Genomic DNA, 23,975 nt, shown 5'->3' on the forward strand with positions numbered 1-23,975 from the left:
GGGGGAATTGATACATTAATACACATCTGTGTATGTCATTGTTCAACCAGCTCCAAACTTACTTTTAATGATTATCCAGTTTACATTTATTCATTGTGACCACAAGAATATCTTGAGACATTTTTTTCTAATGGTGTGCCAACATTAAAATGCACTCTGTCTATGCATAGTAGTGACCTCATAAAAGATAAAAATTATGTTAGTTTGACGTAAGATGTTATTAATGAACCCATGCTGGCTTCTACTGCTCATTGCTTTCTTATCAGAGGGGTTAAGAAACTTGCTCAAAGTATTGCTACTAAATGAAGTCCTGGAATTTGAATCCAGGCTGGTGTATCTCTCAAGCCTTGCTCTTTTCACAGCATCTCCATCAGTTTACATGGAGATGGCGAAAGGACTTCCTATTTCTGCTTTTACATTATGCTACGTTAATGAGATTGCCAGGGTACAAGTCTTGGCCCATAGGCATGCCCAGTGGCAAGATAAGGGTTAATGTAGGACCCAGGAGTTACCACTGTCTCAGGTCCCTGGTAAGTATACAGGCTGCTATTATTTACAGTTTTTTGAGTCCCTTCCCAAGATGTCCTACTGAACCTCCCATTTGATGTATAGATTGAAACCTAACTTAGAAAAGCAGGTGTGTGTCTCTTTGATTAAAAGCCAAGCATTTCCAAAACACAGTTGTGAAACTGAATTATTTGTACATGTGAAATATTTACTCGACATTATTTTATCTCTCAGCATATCAGTATTTCAAATATAGGTCTCTATGTAGCTTTTTAGTTCAAGAAAGTTAAGAATTTTTTGGTTGTTGTTTACTTCCTTTATAACACCTTTAATCTAAGGCTCACAGCTTAGAAAGGCTCACTACAGCTTAGAAATGCCACAAAAGCCACAGACATACCCATACCCATGTACTTGAAGAAGGTGGCTTTGCCTGACAAAATAAGAAAAGAGTAACAAACAAAAATCTCCTTAAGTACTAGGAGTGATCTATTGAGGCTTTTTGCTGGATCTGGTAGAATGTTGTGTGCAAAGATCACATTCTTGAGGTTGTGGTTGTGTTGAAGGGGTAAGAACAGAGGAAGAGGAAGGATTCTGAACAAAGGAAGATTTAACTTGACTAGCGGGGAGAAAATTCCCCACAGTGGAGTCTGTAAATTCAAGAGAAATGGTGGGAGTCCTCATTGGGATACTCAGAGATGAACTGCACAAAATAACAGAGACCCTTCTGTGGGGAACCATCCCAAGCCGGCAGCTTCTCAGACAAGTCTACCCACCAGGACCAGAGGCACTTAAGGCTCTATGGCTCTCTCAGCTTCTGTGTAATGGGTCCCTGCCGACTGCCTCTCAGGAAAATGGCCTGTGGGCCCCTAAGTCCTTCTAGTGCGAGGGATTCTCACAATGCTATGTTGCATCTGAAACTGAGCCAGCATGAGGACCCTTGAAAAGAATCCTATGAGCTCATTGATTTTATCCATACACATATCTTTTTTCTACACAAAATCTTTATACAAAGGAACATTTCCATTCCCTGTCATGATCTAATAAATCTAGGTATTTTCTCAAGGTTTTATTCACTGTTCAGAAAACAATATTGCTGACGCTGCTTGTTGTACCCCTCCCCACACATATTCTTCACATCACCCACAGTAATTGAAGCGCAGTGTTTGATGCAAACAGAACTGCCTGGAATAAAGACCACATTGTCTAGCTTCTCTCTTAACTGCAAGCAGCAATGTGAATAATTGGCCAGTGACTTATAATTAGAAGTGTTACTGGAAAGCTTCCAGGAAAACATACTTAAAAGATTGTGTAAGCATGCCCTTTGCCTGCTCCTGGGAACATTAATTTGATGCTTCAACCATCATATTGGACCATGAAGATGGAGGCCACAGCCCAGGATTGGAAGAGAAGTCAGCTAGAGCTTTTTTCCTGAAGCCTTAGTAGAGTCTCCATCCCAACTCTGGACTACGAACCTTCAGACATCCATGAAGACTGAAATAAGCTGTTATTTGGAGAAGGTTTCTTTCATCTGTAGCCAATGCTAGTCCTACCTGGTATTAGTACAAATTAGTATAAGAAATATAAGAAAGACGTCACTGACCATCTCCCCATAATAACACTCTAGCTTTTTCTTTTTATCACATCTCCTCTTAATCCTGTTCTGAAATAATGACATACAGTCTAAAGGAATTGTTAAATTTTCAACTTGTCTACCTGAGTATTGACTTAGAAGAGAAATACATGCTTAATTTTTTTTTTACTTCTAAGTAAAATTACGATATGCTAATATTAAGGTGCCAGGCGAAGCAGACGGCATCCTTTGCATATTTTAAGTTTCTTTAGGACACTAAAGGAGTAGAAGAGTCTCTGAAAGTGAAAGCTCTGGTCCCATGAATGTGTCCCTCCTCTCTGGATCCTCCCATTCTCTGCCTCCCCAAGGATCCTCAGACATATGAGATCAGAACTCAGGAGAGAGGCAGGCTAGAGATATTAGACGAGAGTCATCAACATATAGGTGACAATGAAAGCAAAGGGCTGAATCCAATTATTCAAGAATAAAGAGATAAGTGAAAAGAGGGTCTCTGATGAAGTTCTGCAGAAAGTTCACATTTAAGTAATGGGTAGAGAAAGGGAACGCTACAATGAAGACCGTGAAGAAGTGGTCAGAGATTCTGAAGGAAAAACAAAACAGAAAGGACATTATCCATGTCTTTTGTTGATTAACTGGTGAACAGTGTCAGCTTCTTGTGATCTGGGAAATAAGATATGAATGGATAGATGGTTACTTGGATGTAGCAACTAGGAGGGCATCAGTGAGGACTGATGGAAAGAGCAGTTTCAGGTGGCAGGAATGGGGGTGGAGAGAGGTTCAGGCAGGAGGGGGATGAGATTCTGTGCATAGACATATCCAAGGCTACATCCAACATACAAACTATTGTGCTCAATGGCAAAGTCAGTTGTTTGATTTTTTTAAAAAAATATTTATTTATTTGGCTGCGCCAGGTCTTAGTTGCGGCACGTGGGATCTTCAGTTGCAGCATGTGGGATCTATCTAGTTCCCTGACCAGGGATGGAACCTGGGTCCCCTGCATTGGGAGCGTGGAGTCTTAACCGCTGGACCACTAGGGAAGTCCCAATCAGTTGCTTGATTTATTGGACTTTTCAAGTACTTGAAAGCAAATTAAAATTTGTGTGCAGACTCAACCTTTGTTGGAGGAAAAAGAGAACTGGAAAGCAGCTTTTCTGGAGGGCAGATCTTTTTTATGGCAGGCACCATAGTGCTGCCAAAGTGCCTGGTTGGGGCTTCTGGAAAAGGCAGGGAAGCACTAAGGGCCACCACTAGGTTGAATCTTCCCATCAGCCTTGAAAGGCATTAGAGATCTGAGCAACTGCTCCGCTGTATCCAAAATCGGGCAATTACCACAGGGAGGGAGGCTGAAACCTGGAAGAGAAGAAGCCAGGCTGAGAGCCTGAGAAACTGACTGGCCTTTTGGGAGCTAGAATTAGGATGGAAATTTGGAACTTGGAAGACTTTCTGTCTTTTTTCCCACTGTTTGTATTTTTTATAATTATTTTCTTTTTGCAAAAGCTTGGTATTCTGTAAAGTTCTCTAATCATGTAGAGCCAGCTTCTTTTTATCTCTCTTTCTCAGTGCCTAGCCTTATCGTGTGCTAAATAGATTTCACCATTTTATTTACTTTGGGCTGAAGTGCTGACACCATATGTGACTTCTCCACATCCAACTCCAAGCTGCGCATTTCAAAGATAAATCACTGTAATTATTTATTCTCTTGAAAAGGAGCAGAAGGTGGAAAAGCCAAACTAATATGCACCTTTAGCCCACCCAAATGAAACTCTGGAGCCCGACTGCTCTGAACCCTTAACTTTTGGCTCCCTAGTTCCAGATGCTCTAATAGTCTGAGATAATTGAGGTTTGTGGAACAAGTTGGGAAGTTTTACTTATTTTTCAAAGACTACCGACCACAGCTACTTATTTATTAGGATTTTTATTGAGTCCTACAGTGTCAGCTGTTAGGGCTGGTAAATTCATCAAAAACTCAGAAATAAACAGAAAACTAGAGGTCTGGAATTCAGGATGAGCTTTCAAAGCCAGGACTAGGGAAGTTTTTCTTTGGTTGCTTTGTTTAGTTTTTAGAAGGCAATTTTTTTTCTCACTAGCAATTTTCTTAGGTAACTTAAAATGCAATCATAATCACCAACTTGGATCCCCTTCCCTTCCTGGTGGCAGAAAAAGAAGTTTATTAAAAATTATTTCCTATTCCAGTCTGAGGCAGAAAGAGAAGTTTTCTGGACAATTTTTTCTTTAGATGGATGGTCAGAAAAATGGCCCACGTAAGTACCTTGAACTGGCTTTGTAAGGATAACATGCATAAAGGTGATCACTGTTTTCTTCAGGAAATGTACCGGTGTCAGGGCCTTTAATGTCAAATACAACCTCTTATCCCAACACAGTTGCCAAGTGCTGCTTAAAAAAATATAATTTTCTGCTGCAAAAATTTCTTGGTTCATTGCTGAAGAGTACTTTCCAGGCCTTTGGGAAAAACCGTGGTGGGTCAGAAGTGGTTCATGTTTTCCTTTTCCCTACTCTTGCCTTTTTATTTTAAACACTTTAAAAATGTAATCTCTTAATCACATGCTGCCCAAAGAAATCTTGGTGGAAAATGGGTTTAACCCATTTTTATATAAGCAAATTATTTATTTATTTATTTATTTATTTATTTATTTATTTAAGCAAATTTTTTAGATGATGAAAGCTAATCATAGCAGAAGCCAAGAAAATAATATGCAGATTCCAATTCATTGAAGGTCAGTTTTTTAAAAGCTGATTTGTAGACTAACATGTCAAATTTATATGAATTTACAAAATTCACTATTTTCTTTTACAGAATGTTCAATTTAGCAAAATGTCAGCATTTCATATGGGAATCTTTCAGCTCTTACTTTTTTCTTTTTTTCTAAATTAATTAATTTTTTTTGCTGTGTTGCGTCTTCGTTTCTGTGTGAGGGCTTTCTCTAGTTGTGGCAAGCGGGGGCCACTCTTCATCGCGGTGTGCGGGCCCCTCACTATCGCGGCCTCTATTGTTGTGGAGCACAGGCTCCAGACGCGCAGGCTCAGTAATTGTGGCTCACGGGCCTGGTTGCTCCGCGGCATGTGGGACCCTCCCAGACCAGGGCTCGAACCTGTGTCCCCTGCATTGGCAGGCAGATTCTCAACCACTGCGCTACCAGGGAAGCCCTCTTACTTTTTTCTTAATATACAAGTTTGTTTTAGATAAATTCTGATTTATTTAGACAGTTTTACATTTGAAAATCAATAAACCTGCTAAGTTGGTCATTTGGCAAATTTTGATGAAAACTTGATGTGTGGTGACTAGATCAAGACACGGCCACCCTGTGTAGTGTGTACACTGCATAAATCCAGGGCACAATTCACATAGGCTATGAAATGAATGGGGCCACTTAGAGTTGTGTAACACGGAGACTCCAGACCTGAGCTAGATCCTAGGTCTGGTCCCAGCCAAGTGGTATGTTGGGAGCTCCATTAAACAAACCAGCAATTCCAGTCTAATTTGGAGGAGCATACATGTCCTAGAAGTTCAAACTAAGGGGATAAAGCAGGGCCATTAGCACAACTTGTAGGATATGATAGAATCGTCTGGCAGAGATCTTTTAAATGCTTATATCCAGGTTGTTCCCCAGACCAATTAAATGAGAATCTCTTGGTGGGATCCAGGAATGGACAATTTTCAAAAAGGTTATTAGGCAATTGCAATATGCAACTGTTGTATAGTAAAGAATTTGACCGGCATCTGTCCCTAGTTCCTGGAGGGGACACTCTAAATTCTTGGATTTCCCCCAGTGACAGGAGTGTCTTTGTTATTCATGGTGGGCCCTTGGATCACACCTGTGGTTTTTTTTTATTGTTTGCTTTTGTTTTTTAAGAAGCGGTTGGTTTTTATTTATTTATTTATTTTTTGGCTGTACCGCGTGGCATGCGGGATCTTAGTTCCCCAACCAGGGATCGAACCCATGCCCCCTGCAGTGGAAATGGAGAGTCTTAATCACTGGACCGCCAGAGAAGACCCCACATCTCTGTTCATACTCAGGAGATGACTCAGAATGGGGGCTGCTCAGGCCCAAAAGACCAACCATGGGGTCAGAGAGTTGAGTCTTTGAGGCACAATGATATTAGTACACGCTTTCAACCTCCAGGAAGGAGAAAGTTGAGTTCAGTCATGTGGCCAGTGATTCAATCAATTATGCCTATATAATGAAACCTCAATTAAACTCTGGACACTGAGGCTTGGGGGAGCTTCCTGGTCGGTGAATACACTGATGTGCTGGGAGGGGGACATGTCCTGATTCCATGGCAAGAAGGCATGTAGACCCTCCCAGATCTCTCCCTATGTATTCTTCATTTGGCTGGTCTTTGGATACAAAGGATTTGTATCCTTTACAATAAAACTGTAATCATAAGTATAGCACTTTCCTGACTTCTCTAAGTCATTCTAGCAAATTATCCAACCTGAAGGGGTAGTAGAAACTCCTGAAATATGCAACCAGTTGATCAGAAGGGCAGGTAGCCTGGAGACCCCCAGACTTGCAGCTGGTGCCTGAAGTAAAGGCAGTCTTGTTGGGGACTTCCCTTAAACCTACAGAGTCTCATGCTAACTGTAGGTGCTTAACATCAGAATTGAACTGTAGTATGGCAGCAGCCACACTGAGAACCACTCTTCCAGGAAATGGTGGTTCAGAGCATTGAGTGCCAGAATCAAATCATCCATCCAGGTCAAGGCAGGGGCACTATCAGGGTCCAACTAGGATGAGAGTGTGAGTATGGCAGGCAGGAATGAGGGCAGGCAGGAATGAGATACAAGGGCTTGGCCTTAAAGTCCCTTATGGGAATGAGAGTAGATATTATGAACCAGGACAAAAGGTCAGTGTTGCAAAATGCCCATATGTTGTAGCTTAGTGCTCAAAAAAATGAGCTCCATCGTCCCCAGAGGCAGAGGGTACAAAACCACAGGCTCTTTCCAATATCACCACCACCAGAAGTTATTGGAAGGAAGCTCTCCATTTAAACAGGACTCATTTTATGACTAGGGTGGAATTGAACTAGCACGTGCTGGAGTTATCATTGCTATGGCTGAATGGATCGAGAGTCAGTAAGTACACGATTTAAATAATTAAAATCCTTCCCGTAAGTGGCTTCTTAAAAAAGTATGCTTCAGGGATCAAAGATCCTGCATGTCGCGCCACGTGGCCAGAAAAAAAAAGTATGCTGAGCATACGATCATTTCAATATGTCTTGGTGTCTTGGATTTCTTGATATTTGAAGTCTGAATGAGAAGCTCTTGTCAAGGTTGGGTTGTCACTGAGAAAGGTGAACTGACTGGCTGGCTTCCAAGTGGTCTCACAGGGAGACATTTACCTTAATGCATTTATCACATTCCACAGTCTCTCTTAGCTGTCCAGATGCATAATTTCCATCCTGCCACCACTGTAGAGTTGATCCAACTTGGACAAGCCAACTCACACTGTGTAAACATCAGGTGTCTGAAGTATATAAACCAGAATACGTGTTAATTCCTAATACAACAATATGACTAGGATTTCTCTATACGTAAAGCTGCTTGGGAAAAAAAGGTTAGAAAAACATTTTATGGTGAGCATGCAGTGTATTTAGAGTGCCTCGTGGCCCAAAGCTCTATGAGATGTACGGCATCCATCTCTACCATGGGGCTGTGCACACCTGCTCTGTGACCAGCCTTCAGGCTCTCTGCGTGGCACAGGTAAGGCCCTGCAATACTTGCCTCTATGACTGTCCCTTTTCTTTGCTTTCTTTATTGATCAGTGTTCTCTGCTGATTGATTCTTCTTTCTTTAAATGTGTTGTTAACTTTAGTCAGGTTACTGTCAAATCTTGCGGGCCTGAGAGCCACTCTGTCTCTTTATCAAGGTGACTTTACCTAACTCTCCTCTGGTCCATCATGTAGTGATTTTATTTTGACTCTCAGAGGATAATTTTTTAAAATTATCTTTATTGTTTTCTTCTGATTTAAAAATGCACTTTTCATTGGAAAATTCAGAAATATATAAAAATAACTCATAATTCCACCATCTGGTAGAAACATATTTTTTACTTACAAAGTTTGTTTCTGCATTACTGTGTGTATTCTTTTTTTTTAAAAAAAACAGCTCTATTGATATAAAATTTACGTATAAAATTCACTCATTTTAAGTGTACAGTTCAATGATTGTTAGTAAATAGATGGAGCTGTGCAACCACCATCACGATCCAATTTTAGAAGATTTCCATCTGCTCGAATTGATCCCTCATGCCCAATTGCTGGATTCATACCTCCAGCTCCAGCAACCACTAATCCACTTCTGTCTATAGATTTGCCTACCTGGACATTTCATAGAAATGGGTCATATAATATTTGATCTTTTGTTACGGGCCTCTTCCACTTAGCGTAATATTTTTGAGGTTCGTCCATGTTGTCGCATGTCCTGTTCCTTTTTTTACTGCAGAATTGTCTTCCATTACGTTTATAGCACATCTTATTTAACCATTCACTACTTGATAGAAGTTTGGATTGTTTCCACTTTTTGGCTATTATAAATAATGATGCTGTGAAGATTTATATGTGAGTCTTGATGTGGACTTAATGTTTTCATTCCTCTTGGGTAGATACCTAGAAGTGAAATTGCTGCACTATGTGGTAAATGTATGTTTAACATTTTAAGAAACTGTCAAGCTCTTTTCTAAAGTGGTTGCACCGTTTTAAATTCTGGCCAGCCATGTATGAAGTTTCCAGTTTTTTCATATCATTGCCAACACTTGGTACTGCCTGATTTTTTGGTTGTAGTTATTCTAGTGGGTGTGAAGCAGTATCTCATTACGGTTTTAACTTGCATTTTCCTAATAACTAGTGATGTTGGACATGATTTCATGTGCTTATTAGCCACTTGTATATAGTCTTTGGTGACATGTGCATCAAGCCTTTTGTCTATTTCTAAAATCCAGTTGTTTTCTTATTATTGATTTGAAAGAATTCTTTATATATTCTAGACACTAGTAATTAATCAGACATATAATTTGTAAATTTTTTTCTTTTTCTACAACTTATCTTTTCATTTTCTTGATGGTGTCCTTTGAAGCACAAAATGTTTTAATTTTAATGAAGTCTAATTTAGCATGATTTATACCTTGCTCTACGATCTATTTTGAATTTTTCTGGAGTATAATATGAGATAAGGATCTAAATTCATCTTTGTGCATGTGGGTATTTAATTATTCTAATATCACTTGTTGAAAAGACAAGTCACATTGAATTGTCTTGGCCCCCTTTTCAAAAATCTAATGACCATAAATGCTTCTGAGCTACAAATGCTGTTCTATTGATTTATATGTTTTTTTTCTTGAATATCAATACCACGCTGTCTTGATTGCTGTAGTTCTATATGGAGTTTTGAAACTGGTAACTTTGTTTTTATTTTTGGCAGTTCTACTCTGCTTTTTGAACAGTAGTCACCACTTGGTATGTTTTTTCTATTTCCTTTCTTGCTATCAGTTCCCATACCCGGTTGCTATCAGGGTATCCAATACTAGGACCCCTTTTTCTTTTCTTCTCCTTCTCCCTCTTTTCCTCTTCCTCCTCCTCCTCTTCTTCCTTCTTTTTTTCACCAGCTCATCTTAGCTGTGCTTTACAAACATGCACTGCATTCCTACTGTATTCTGAGAGCAATGCCAGGCCCTATAGGGAGTGTGGAGAATGAGCATGATTTCCCTGGTTTCAAGGAGTCCTTTTAGTAGCAGCTTCTGGTTTAGAATCAAAGAGGGCTAAGGGTAAACATTTAGTTATCTTTTGAAAACTCTGAGAGACAGATGGTTGGACATACCGTGATTCCAACAACATAGCACAGAGCAGATGAGTTTGCGTTGGGAGGTGCCATGCAATTGTTCTTACATCTTGGGCTCTGCACTTTACACATCCCAGTTTTTTTTTTTTTTTTTTTTTTTTTTTTACCATGGCTCACGGGCCCAGCCGCTCCGCGGCATGGGGATCTTCCAGGACCGGGGCACAAACCCGTGTCCCCTGCATCGGCAGGCGGACTCTCAACCACTGCGCCACCAGGGAAGCCCCACCAGCTCATCTTAATCATATACTTTGGTCTGGAAACCAAAGAACACTGTCTTACATCGATGTAATGCTTTCTGTTTCTCACATCATGCATGAGTTACCAACATAGAGAGAGGACTGGAAAATAACAACCCCTGGTATAGTTTCAGAATGGAGAACATGCTCTCAATCACTCCTATATTGATATATAAAGTTCATTATAAAGGAGGTGATAGTCCTGCTGTATTCTCTGGTCTTACCTCACCCAGGGAACTGAGTTCATATCTGGACATCACAAGCTCTTCTAGTAAACACAGCTTGCTTTCCCTCTGGGACACCAACTGTTTCCCCACCTAAGGCCATGCATTTCCAATAAAGATGTCTTTTTTCCTAACTCATGACCAATCAGCATATTGTGTTCTTTTGGTGACAGGGGTTAGCTCAAGGGAAAGCATTCGACACATTCATAGCTACTAATATGCAATGAGACTTTTTCTGGAATTCCTGAAAGATTCCCACTCTTCTCTACTAGACGTGAGATTGTAAGAAGGTAAGACTGGAACTCTTTAACCGTCTTGCTATCCTGAGGGAAAAGCCTGATTGAATTTCTTTCTTCGAGAAATGGAGCTGGGAGATGAGAGAAGAAATGAATCCTTATTCTGGGGATCTTCTATGAGCCTCTGTTTCAAACCATGTCTTTTTTTTTTGTTTGGCGGTACGTAGGCCTCTCACTGCTGTGGCCCCTCCCGTTGCGGAGCACAGGCTCCGGACGCGCAGGCTCAGCGGCCATGGCCCACGAGCCCAGCCACTCCGCGGCACGCGGGATCCCCCCGGACCGGGGCACGAACCCGTGTCCCCTGCATCGGCAGGCGGACTCCCAACCACTGCGCCACCAGGGAAGCCCTCAAACCATGTCTTTAATGAAACTTATTCTGGAGTTTTAAATTATGTGAACCAGTAAAATCTCCTTTTTGCCTAAGCTATAGGTTAAACTGGGTTTTCTGCCATATGCAACCAAAATAGTTCTTACTAATTCATTTTAAGAGAGACACTGATAAATTAGACTAAGCCCAGAGAAGAATTGCCAGGGGGGTGAGTGTGACCAGAACTACGTCAAAGGGGGAGAAATCGAAGAGAGTTTGGCTTGAGGAAAGATGGCCTGGTGTGTATGTGTCCCAGGAAAAGAAGGATGTTAAAAGTACAGGAGAGGATACTAACGAAAGAGAAATATCTTCAAATATTTAATTAGAATTCATGATAAGAAGAACCTGGGAAACAAATTTCAATGCAAGGTGTTAACAATTTAATGTGTCTGAAAATTAAATAAATTGTGTTGATAACATGCTTGCTAAGTCTAGAAGCATTTTAAATCACTTATCAGAGATATTGTGGAGTAAATTCAATAGATGGCGTTTTCTGAACTTCAGTCATTTGAATATAGTCTTCACAATTTTGCCATATGGGAAGGTGCAATTTGTACCATTTTTTGCTCAATGTTTTCTTTGCATCAACTCCTTTTTTGTCTAAATACATTTATTTTTTTGCGGTACGATGGCCTCTCACTGTTGCGGCCTCTCCCGTTGCGGAGCACAGGCTCTGGACGCGCAGGCTCAGCGGCCATGGCTCACGGGCCCACCCGCTCCGCGGCATGCGGGATCTTCCCGCACCGGGGCACGAACCCGTGTCCCCTGCATCGGCAGGCGGACTCTCAACCACTGCGCCACCAGGGAAGCCCTAAATACGTTTATTTTTAAATGAAACTTTAAATCACTACAAAAGAAAAAAGCTCTGTGCCTGTGATCTGGTCTCTGTTTGTTAAAAGGAAAATTAATTGGTTGGAGATATGGTAACACCCAACTGATCATTTCTCTTCCTCCTGTTAGAAGGATTGAAAGAAAATTGAATGGGAAATTTTTTTTCTCACTAAGCAATTCAGTGTTTTTAATGTCATACCTGTGTGCCACTTAAAATCATGAATCTATTCACACGTTTGGAAAGCCTACGGCGTGGGTGTAATTCATACCAGTGTTTTCCAATCTTTTTACAACTTGTCACACACAGAGAACGCTACTGTGTGGCACACTGGGGTAGACGAAGGTGGCTGCTTATCACTTGGCAGAGACAATGGGCCCAAGTGAGCAGACTCCAGCCCAGGCAGCACCCCACTCCCAGCCCACCTGGGGCAGAGAAGATGGATATATTGACACACAACTACTTCTTCCAGTTAACATTCTATTAAGAGTTTTTGCTAGAAGCCTATAATTCTATACAACTCACTCTCTAAGTTTCTGGAATTCAAACCTTCAGCTTGAAGTAGTTACTTTTTGTATGTATGTCTGTGAACTCATAGGCTGACTACAGCCCATCTCTGCACCTTCTGGAATATTCTCTCTTGGAGGATTTGGCATCTCCCTTTGTACATATGACAGAGGAGCAGCAGTGAAATCAAGTTGCTATGTTACAATGGGAAAACAAATCCTCCTTACTCCCTAACCACCAAATGAAACCACAGACAGCTTCTCTTCTTGGGCTATAAATAGGATTATAAATCCTTTTCTCCAACTGATACCTTGGAAAGTCTGACTCAGTAAAAATGTGGTGTGAGTGTGTAAAGAAACCTTTTTTACAATCCTTCTAATCTTACATGTATAAATGCACTATAGTTCTGAAAACAATTGGTTCATTCTAAACCAAGTAGATGAGCAGGTAAGAGGAAATCTCTGTCTTTAAGAGCATAGCTTTTGGCTGGGGTTACCTTATTTGGAAGAATTAGAAATGTTGCTAAGGCTCCCTGTGGCTCTATGACTGGCGAACATCTGATACCAGTTTACAGATTCCATGATTCACTAAAGGATTTTGGTCTGTTTCTACTCCTTTAGTCCCCTGTCTTTATCCTAAATATTTCCCCACAAACAGACTTCAGCATTTTCCTAAATGGACAGATTATTTCTCTGAGTATATTTGTGTGGGGTTTTGTTTTGTTTTGTTTTTGCATTGTCTTTTTTTTTTTCTAATTGTGGTGGTTTACTGTCACTGGTATTTTTCTTTTGAGTTCCTTTCTTGGGTGGGAGATCATTTTTGGCTTCAGACTGGAATGTCCCGGAATAACTGCTGTTTAAAAGACTACTTGTGTATTGCAGTTTTAAGGAACTCTTATGATTGAGGCTGAGATCTGTCTACAGGCACCTAATAGAGTGGGAATATTTATACCTCTGATTTCTGCAATAAGAGTCCCACTACTTCAAAGTACATTTAGCCCAATTCTCTTCTCAGGCCTGGAAGATGCAAAGCAATAAATGGACACCTAGAGACTGAATGTTTTATGTCCCCCCAAATTCATATGTTGAAACCTAATCCCCAGTGTGATGGTATTTGGAGGTGGGGTCATTGGGAGTTAATTAGGTCATGAGGGTGGAGCCCTTATGAATGGGATTAGTGCCCTTATAACAAAGACCCCAGAGAACTCCCTTCCCCTTCTGCCCTGTGAAGACACAGCCAAAAGACAACTGTTTATAAACCAGACATCAAATTTGCTGGCACCATGATCTTAGACTTTCCAGCCTCCAGAACTGTAAGAAATAAATGCTTGCTGTTTAAGCCACCCAGTTCATGGTATTTTTGTTGTAGTAGCCCAAATGGATTAAGACTGGATGTTACAGCAAGGGACAGAATTTTGATTCTCAGTGCTTTTCAATCATCTGAGGACCTTGGTAAAGTGCAGATTCTGAGTCAGTAGGTCTGGAGTAGGGACTGAGAAATTGTCTTTCTAACAAATTCCTAGATGACGCTGATGCTGCTGGTCTAGGCACCATAGTTTGAGAACCATTGGTGTGTAGTATTTCCCATATTGGCCTGAAGTTAAGGCTCATCAGAAGTGGCTGTTGTATAGACAAAATACCAAATTTTTCCCTGGGAACAGTGATTCAGAGGTCTGCTTTGGGACTTTAGTCCCCTGTTTCAAGAACTTCTTCATGCTCTGGTTCCAAACTACTTCTTGACCTGACCTACTGATACTCCTCTACTCTCCATTCACTCATTTTCCTCCCACCCTTCTTTCCTTTCAATCTCTCTCTTTCTCTCCCTTCCTTCTTCCCAACACATATTTGTTTAACATGTCCTTGGGATTTATATCTGAATAAGAGAGACAGACTCTACCCTTACAGATAATAGACAAGTAAACAGATAAATAAACATAATTACAATTTGTGATACACGCTAAGAAGGAAGTAAATAGGGTGATGAGTTGCAGAGGTATGGGGCAGAGGTGGGAAACCATTTAAGCCAAAGTTGTCAGGAGTGTTCTCTAAAGAAGACAGTTAAGCTAATATTCTTATTGAACCCTCCAGCCTACACCTCACTGCTTGCTGAATGTACCTGTTTTTTTGCAGACACATTGCCTTTGTTCATGCTGTTTTTTTCACCATGAGTGTCATCTCACTAATCCCATCTGCCAGTTAATTAAAGAGCAATCTAAACGCCACTGCCTTCATCCAGGTTCCCCCAGCCATATGTGATACCTCACCCCTCTGAGCTCCTAAAGCACCAATTATACTTCTGATCTTGTCTTCATATTCTGCCTTAAATTGTAGTTGTTTTGAGATAATAATAGCTGTATTTCTGAGGGTGCTTTATTAGATTGCATACATTATCTCAAATTACTCAACAACACTGGCAGGTGATCTTGTTATTTCCATATTACAGGTAAAGAAACTGAGACTTGGAGAAGCTAAGTAATTTGCCCAAAGTCACACAACAAATAAGCGACAGAGGTGAGATTCAAAGTATGCCCTCCCAGTTGGTCTGTTTTATCTCCTGTAGCAAATCTTAAGCACCATGAAGGAAATGACTATTTTATCTCTGTATCTTTTTTTTTTTGCTGTGCCTCATGGCTTGTGGAATCTTAGTTCCCTGACCAGGGATATAAGTCGGGGCCCTCAGCAGTGAGAACATGAAGTCCTAACCACTGGACAGCCAGGGAATTCCCTGTATCTTTATTTATTTATTTTAAAAGATTTATTATTTATTTTATTTTTGGCTGCTTTAGGTCTTACTTGTGGCATGCAGGATCTTTGTTGAGGCATGTGGGATCTTTCATTGAGGCACATGGGCTCTTGGTTGTGGTGCGTGGGCTTCTCTCTAGTTGTGGCGTGCGGCTTTTCTCTCTCTAGTTGTGGTGTGCAGGCTCCAGGGTGCATGGGCTCTGTACTTTGCGGCACGTGGGCTCTAGCTGAGGAATGCGAGCTCGGTAGTTGTGGCACGCAGGCTTAGTTGCCCCGCGGCATGTGGGATCTTATTTCCCTGACTAAGGGAACTAAGGGATTGAACCTGCGTCCTCTGCATTGTAAGGTGGATTCTTTACCACTGGACCACCAGGGAAGTCCCTCCCTGTATCGTTAAATTTAAAAAAAAATCAAGTTGCAGAAAAGCCCTAACATTAGTGTAACACTAAAGAGAAAAAAAATTAAAAGAGAACAGAATTCCCTTCCCATCTTGTATTAGTTTGCTAAGGTGCTATAACAAAGTGCACATTTTGGGTGGCTTGAACAAGAGAAATTTTTTTTAACATCTTTATTGGAGTATAATTGCTTTACAATGGTGTGTTAGTTTCTGCTTTATAACAAAGTGAATCAGCTTTACATATACATATATCTCCATATCTCCTCCCTCTTGCATCTCCCTCCCAGGGTTGTTTTTTTTTTGATATTGAGCTGCATGAGCTGCTTGTATATTTTGGAGATTAATCCTCTGTCAGTTGCTTCATTTGCAAGTATTTTCTCTCATTCTCAGGGTGAACAAGAGAAATTTATTGTCTCACAGCCCTAGAGGCTAAAAGTCTGAGATCAAGGTGTCAGCAGGACCATACTCCTTCTGAAGGTGCTGGGAAGTATTGTTCTGGGTCTCCCTCCTGGTTTCTGGTAGTTCCTTGGTTTAAGGCAGCATAACTCTGCTTTTCCATGGTGTTCTCCTGTGTGTGAATCTCTGTGCCCAAATTTCCCTTTTTTTTTTTCTCCCTTTTTATGAGGACACCAGTCACATTGGATTAGGAGCCCATCCTACTGACCTCACCTTAACTTAACTAATTATGTATGTAAAAATCCCATTTCCAAATAAGGTCACATTCTGAGCTACTATGGGTTAAGACTTCACATATGAACTTTTAGGGGATACAGTTCAACTGTGGACAAAGTGTCACTGCCTGCCTTGTCATCAAGGCATCAGCCACTGCAGCCACTCCTCTGCAGTACACACTGAGGGATTCGGGATGAAGAAAACTGGACACTGGCCCTAGATAGATAAGGTGCATATCAAAGGAATGATTTCAATGAGCCCAGACTCTTGCATCTTCCTATACATAGAAAAGTGTTAAATTCATTAACTTGAGATGTCTGTTTTTTCTTTAATTAACAGTAATCTTTTGATGTTCCAACTATGTGGGCTTTTTTTTTTCTTTTTGCAAAAACTCCTATATATCCTGATTCCTCCCTTACCTCTTCCGAACAGCCCCTTAGAGCTATCTGAGAGGATGTCCGCCAGGCTTAAGTCCTCAGTATGCCTGCTGAATAAAACATAATTCTCAACTTTTAGGTTGTGAAGGTTTTTCAGTCAACACAACCCATAACACGTTTCTACTTCATAGCTTTAATGCTGATCCCTAACCTGATGTAGTTCTCCTATTTGTCCTTTCCCAAAGCCAACACTGCAGAGGGGTCAAATGATCAATTTAGACAAGTTTCACTGTGCCAAAATTGAACCTACTTCTAGCTTCAATCTCTAATAGATGTAGCTGTCCTACAGTCACTCCAGCTCCAATGTTATTGAGTTTTCACATAAGCAAAAGAGGTCACCTACATAACACCAAAAAGTTGGTCTGCCTTAAGCTGTGATAACTTGTGATTCCTTCTGCCCCTCACTAAAGGGGTGTGTTGATTTCTGTGTATAACATTACAATATCTAGCAGTTATGTTTGACGATGCTTAAAATACTTAAACCTTTATTTCAAAATCGGTTTAACTTAGTAAGTTAAACTGGGCATAAACCTTTTCGTGTCCCTCATTTCTTGTTAGTAGGAAAAAAGCTTCATCCTCCTAGACCTTCCCTAAGTTCCAAAGAGCAGATTCAAACAGTTACTAAATAGGGAGGAGAAGTAATGCAGAAACAAAAGAAGAGCTGTCAAGGAACAATGGTGCAGATAAAGCAGGGTCCTGGTTCCTCCTCAAGGGATATACGTAGTATTATCTTTGAGTTCTTCTACACGAACTAAAGCCCCTGCCCAGGTAGAGGACAGTAACTGCAGGTTGAGCTCAAGATTCCTGGAACAGCCCCTGTTACCTCACCACCAACCAATCAGAAGAAAGTCACACACTCTTAGCCCTCACACCAAATTTTGCTTATTAAAAACTTCTCTCCCAAAGGGGACTTCCCTGGTGGTCCAGTGGTTAAGAATCCGCCTTCCAATGCAGGGGATGCAGGTTTGACCCCTGGTTGGGGAACTAAGATCTCACGTGCCACAGGGCAACCAAGCCTGCACACCAAAACTAGACAGAAGCCTGCGTGCCACTAGAGAGAAGTCCGCATGCCACAACGAAGAGCCTGCGTGCTACAATGAAGGATCCCAGGTGCTGCAGCTATGATCCAATGCAGCTAATAAATAAATAAGTAAATATCTAAAAAATAAAAAAAATAAAACTTCTTCCCCCAAACCGCTGGGGAGTTCAGGGTTTCTGAGCACAAACCACCTGTTTTCCTTGCTTGGCCCTGCAGTAAACCTTTCTCCGCTCCAAACTCCGACGTTTTAGTTTGTTTGGCCTCACTGTGTGTCAGGCACACAAACTTGCATTCAGTAACAATATTAATATCAAGAAATATTGCTAATCAAGAAAGAAGTGCTGCTGGTAATTTAGGAAGCCCTAAATGCGAAATGGCCTATACACAGTACGTCATAATGCAAAATAGGTTAGAATGTTGCAAAGTCAAATTTTTAAAGTCCAATCAATCACAAAGCACAGGGCATGTAAATGTTAACAATACTGACTAGGCCAATAGGGCATTTTGCTTAATAGACTACAGAATTCCTGAGGAGAGAGATTCTGTCATCTGACTCAGCTTTGATCCCCAACAATGCCTAGCTCAGGGCATTGCACAGAACAGATTTTGATACATTAAATTGAATGAAGTTTTTTAAAATGTGGCTTATCTCTTTAACAGAGATAGGAAGAATTCAAAGTTAAATTTAAGAAGTAAAAAAAGTAAAACTCTACTTGCCAGGAACTGTTCTAACTACAGAGACTGAAGTAGACTCTATTATCGCCATCCTAAAGATAAAGGAACAGAGAGATTAAGCAGCTCACACAACTAGGGAATAATAACTGTGGGAATTCACACCTAGGGAGTTTACATTTAAAACCATTACAGGGCTTCCCTGGTGGCTCAGTGGTTAAGAATCCACCTGCCAATGCAGGAGACACAGGTTCGAGCCCTGGTCTGGGAAGAGCCCACATGCGGCAGAGCAACTAAGCCCGTGTGCCACAACTACTGAGCCTGAGTGCCTAGAGCCCGTGCTTCACAACAAGAGAAGCCACCACCGCAATGAGAAGCCTGCACACTGCAATGAACAGTAGCCTCTGCTTGTCGCAACTAGAGAAAGCCCGCATGCAGCAATGAAGACCCAGCACAGCCAAAAATAAATAAAGTTATTAAAACAAAAACAAAAACCATTACAGTCCACATTCTCAACATTGTGCCGTATGTCAGTTAAAAACACTGGTGAATAGCCAGAGATCCAGAGCTTCCTTTTCCCTAAGGAATTCTTCAACTGAGCGGTTTGCTGTCAGATTACCAGTGTATTGCTCCTGTTGAGTTCAAGAAATACACTGTAGGGATTATGCATTCCACCTTTGGCATTACTCTATATCTAGGTTCAAATTTTGGCTTTGGCATATTGTGCTACCAACTTTTCCAAACTCAGTTTCATCATCTGTAAAATAAGGCTAATTATTTCTACCTCATAGAGTTGTGATTTCATGTTTAAAGCATTTAACACAGTTCTTGGTACATAATAAAAACTCAATAAACGATATCTACAAAGTATACTTACTCTGTGAGTAATATGTCATTGTATGAATATACACAACTTGTTTATTCACTGTTGATATATATTTGGGTTGTTATTATTGACTATTACAAATAAAGCTACTAGGAACATTCTTATACAAATCTTTGTATGGACTTATGTTTTAATTTCTCTTGGGTAAATTCCTAGAGTGGAAGAGGAGATATATAGTCTTAGTTTTTATGAAATTGACAAAATGTTTTCCAACGTGGTTGTACCATTTGATATTCCCACAAGCAGTGTATGAGAGTTCCAGTTCCTCTACATTCTTATCAACACTTGGTATGGTCAGTTTTATTTATTTATAGAATTTGTGTGTGTGTGTGTAGTAAAAAATCATAAATTGACCATCTTAACTATTTTTTAGCATACAGTTCATTAGTGTTGAGTATATTTACATTGTTGTGAAACATCTTCAGAACCTTTTAATCTTGCCGAACTGAAAATCTATACCCATTACACGACTCCCCTTTGCCCCTTCTCCCCAGCCCTTAGCAACAACTATTCTACTTTCTGTCTCTATGAATTTGACTACTTTAGATACCTCATATAAGTGAAATCATACAGCATTTGTCCTTTTGTGACTGGATAATTTCACATAACCTAATGTCCTCAAGATTCATCCATGTTGTAGCATGTGACAAGATTTCCTTGCTTTTTAAGGTGGCATAGTATTCCATTGTATGTATATTCATTTTGTTTGTCCATTCATCTGTTGATGGACATTTTTGTTGCTTCTACCTTTTGGCTATTGTGAATAGTGCTGCTATGCACATGGATGTGCAAACATCTCCTAGACTATGCTTTCAATTTTTTTGGATATATATCCAGAAGTAAGATTTCTGGATTATATAGTAGTGCTATTTAAATTAAAATTGTATGAGTAATTAAATTAGTAATTAATTTAAGGTAATTAATTAATTAAAGTAGCAATCAAAAATAATATGAAGAGCTGCCAAACTATTTTCCAAGGTGCTTGCACCATTTAAAAATCCCACCAACAGGGCTTCCCTGGTGGCGCAGTGATTGAGCGTCCGCCTGCCGAGGCAGGGGACACGGGTTCGTGCCCCGGTCCAGGAAGATCCCACATGCTTGCGTACCGCAAAAAAAAAAAAAAAAATCCCACCAACAATGCATCAACTTCTCCACATCGCTGTCAGCACTTGTTCATTTCTTTCTTTTTATCTTTCTTTCTCTCTTTTTATTTCACAATAGCCTTCTCAATGAATATGAGGTTATCTCATTGTGGTTTTGATTTGCATTTCTTTGATGATTAGTGATGTTGAGCTTTTTTCATACACTTGTTGGTCATTTGTCTTTGGAGAAATATCTGTTCAAGTCCTTTGTCCATTTTTAAAATTGGGTTAACTGATTTTTTTGTTGTTGTTGAATTGTAGGAGTTCTTTATATATTCAGGATATTAATACCTTATTAGATATAAGATTTGCAAATATTTTCTTGCATCCCATAAGTTGCCTTTTCACTCTATTGATCATGTCTTTTGATTAAAAATGTCTTTAAGTTTGATGTAGTCCCATTTGTCTATTTTTTGCTTTTGTTGCCTGTGCTTTTGGTTTCATATACAAGAACTGATTACCAAATTTAATGCATGAAAAATTTTCCCCTATATTTTCTACTAGGAGTTTTGCAGTTTTAAGTCTTATGTTTAGGTCTTTATTCCATTATGAGCCAATTAAGTGCCCAACTTCATTATCTCTATGTGAATATCCAGGTTTCCTGGCACTATTTGTTGAAAAAACTGTCCTTTTACCATTGAGTGGTCTTGTCACACTTGTCAAAGATCATTTGAGCACATACTCAAGGGTTTATTTCCAGGCTCCCTATTCTATTTCATTGGCCTATCAACACTGTTTTGATTACCATTTCATAATATGTTTTTAAGGCAGTAAGTGTGAGTCCTCCAACTTTGTTATTTTTCAAAATTATTTTGGCTATTCAGGGTCCTTTGTGATTCCATATGAATTTTAGGATGACTTTTTTCTATTTCTGCAAAAACTTCCATTGAGATTTTGATAGGGATTCCGTTGAATCTGTAGATCACTTTGGGTGGTATGGACATTTTAGCATTATTAAGTCTTCCAATCCACAAACATGAAATGTATTTCCATTTATTTGTTTCTTTTTAAATTTCTTTCAACAATGTTCTATAGTTTTCAGTGTACTTGCATTTCATTTCCTTAAGTATATTCCTAAGTACTTTTTGATGTTATTGCAAATGCAATTGTTTTCTTAATTTCCTTTTCCAGTTGGTAATTGTTAGTATATAGAAATGCAACTGATTTTGGTGAGTTGATTTTATATCCTGCAACTTTGCTGAATTTATTAGTTCTAACAGGTTTGTGTGTGTGCGTATGTGTAATCTTTAGGGTCTTCTACATAAAAGATCATGTTATCTGCAAACAGCTAATTTTACTTTTTCTCTTCCAACTTGGATGGCTTTTATTCCTTCTTTTTCTTGCTTGATTGCACTGGGTAGTACTGACAATACTATGTTGAATAGAAGTGGTGAGAGTGGGCATCCTTATCTTATTCTTGATCTTAGAGGAAAAGTTTTCAGTCTTTCACCATTGAGTATGGTATTAGCTATAGGCTTTTTGTATATTGGCTTTATTATGTTGGTGGTTTATTATGAAGGTAATTTCCTTCAGTTCCTATTTGGTTGAGTGTTTTTACATGAAAGTGTGTTAGATCTTGTCAAATACTTTTTCTGCATCAGTTGAGATGATTATGTGCTTTTTGTCCTTCAGTCTGTGAATTTGGTCTATTACATTGATTGATTTTCATATGTTGAAACATACTTGCCTTCCAGAAATAAATCTGGCTTGGTCATGATGTATAATCCTTTTAATGTGCTGTCGAATTTAGTTTGCTAGCATTTTGTTGAGGATTTTTGCATTAATAGTCATCAGGGATATTAGTCTGTAGTTTTCTTATAGTGTCTTTATTTGGCTTTGGTATCAGGGTAATGCTATCCTCATAGAATGAATTTGGATGTGTTCCCTTCTGCTCAACTTTTTGCAAGAGTTTGAGAAGAATAAGAGTTAATTCTTCTTTAAATGTTTGGTAGACTTCAGTAATATCAGCCAGTCTTGAGCTTTTCTTTGTTAGGAGAGATATATCCATCTATCTCTCTCTGTATATATCTCCTTGTCATTAGAAACTATAAAGAATATACATGATTTGGAAATCAGACTGTACCAAACAATGGCCAAAGAAGAATCATCCATTTTATGCCTTCTCTTTTTTTTAAAAAAATTTTTAACATCTTTATTGGAGTATAATTTCTTTACAATGGTGTGTTAGTTTCTGCCTTATAACAAAGTGAATCAGTTATACATATACATATGTCCCCATATCTCTCCCCTCTTGGGTCTCCCTCCCTCCCACCCTCCCTATCCCACCCCTCTAGGTGGACACAAAGCATCGAGCTGATCTCCCTGTGCCATGTGGCTGCTTCCCACTAGCTATCTATTTTACGTTTGGTAGTGTATATATGTCCATGCCACTCTCTCATTTTGTCCCAGCTTACCCTTCCCCCTCCCCCATCCTCAAGTCCATTCTCTAGTAGCTCTGCGTATTTATTCCAGTCTTGCCCCAGGTCCTTCATGACCTTTTTTTTTTTTTTAGATTCCATATATATGTGTTAGCATACGGTATTTGTTTTTCTCTTTCTGACTTACTTCACTCTGTATGACACACTCTAGGTCCATCCACCTCACTACAAATCACTCAACTTCATTTCTTTTTATGGCTGAGTAATATTCCATTGTATATATGTGCCACATCTTCTTTATCCATTCATCTGTCGATGGACACTTAGGTTGCTTCCATGTCCTGGCTATTGTAAATAGAGCTGCAATGAACATTTTGGTACATGACTCTTTTTGAATTATGCTTTTCTCAGGGTATATGCCCAGTAGTGGGATTGCTGGGTCGTATGGGAGTTCTATTTTTAGTTTTTTAAGGGACTTCCATACTGTTCTCCATAGTGGCTGTATCAATTTACATTCCCACCAACAGTGCAAGGGGGTTCCCTTTTCTCCACACCCTCTCCAGAATGTACTGTTTGTAGATTTTTTGATATATTATTGGCTATAGTGTTTGTTGCTTGTCTCTTCGAATTATTTTTTACTTGTGCATTCACTTGCATCTACTTTCCCTTCCATATAAATTCGAGACCCTTTTTTCACATACTATTATGCCAAGTCTCTGTGACCTGGCCAGAATACAGATATTCTGTGCCATGTTGTCTTGACTGACATTGCCCATTTGGTATACCTTACTTTCCCCTGATCACCACATCTCATTTACTGCTAGAGAAAATACTGTTGCTGGATTTTTCCTTTCCACCTGTCTCATGACAGAGTCCTGACCCACTTGCCCTAGTAAGGGAACACAATTCAGAGATCTTTTGAGAACCAAACTGCTAGCTATTTGAGACTCATCTTAAGCTGATGAAATACCTGTAATACAGGTTTTTGAAACATGGCTTCTATTTTTTTCTTACCATCTTTAGTCTTTCCTGATGCTCTAGACCTGACATCAGAGAGCTGGGAGATCTGTTGGGAGGTTTTTGTTTACTGATTCAATCTCCTTACTGGTTATTGGTCTGTTCAGATTTTCCTTTTCTCTGTGATTTAGTTTTGGCAGGTTGTGTGTTTCTAGGAATTCTTCCATTTCTTCTAGGTTACC

General features: G+C 39.7%; 1 protein-coding gene and 1 pseudogene across 1 annotated transcript in view; one reads left to right on the forward strand and one right to left on the reverse strand.

The window, feature by feature from the left end:
• UTRN (utrophin) overlaps positions 1–23,975 on the forward strand; it is a 550,217-nt gene that overhangs the window by 12,821 nt on the left and 513,421 nt on the right. The gene's annotated exons all lie outside the window — the stretch shown is intronic.
• LOC112401547 (single-stranded DNA-binding protein, mitochondrial pseudogene) lies at positions 16,361–23,770 on the reverse strand (annotated as a pseudogene).

This window comes from Neophocaena asiaeorientalis, unplaced genomic scaffold (assembly GCF_003031525.2).
Source record: "Neophocaena asiaeorientalis asiaeorientalis breed wild unplaced genomic scaffold, Neophocaena_asiaeorientalis_V1.1 scaffold123, whole genome shotgun sequence".
Lineage (NCBI taxonomy): Eukaryota > Metazoa > Chordata > Mammalia > Artiodactyla > Phocoenidae > Neophocaena > Neophocaena asiaeorientalis.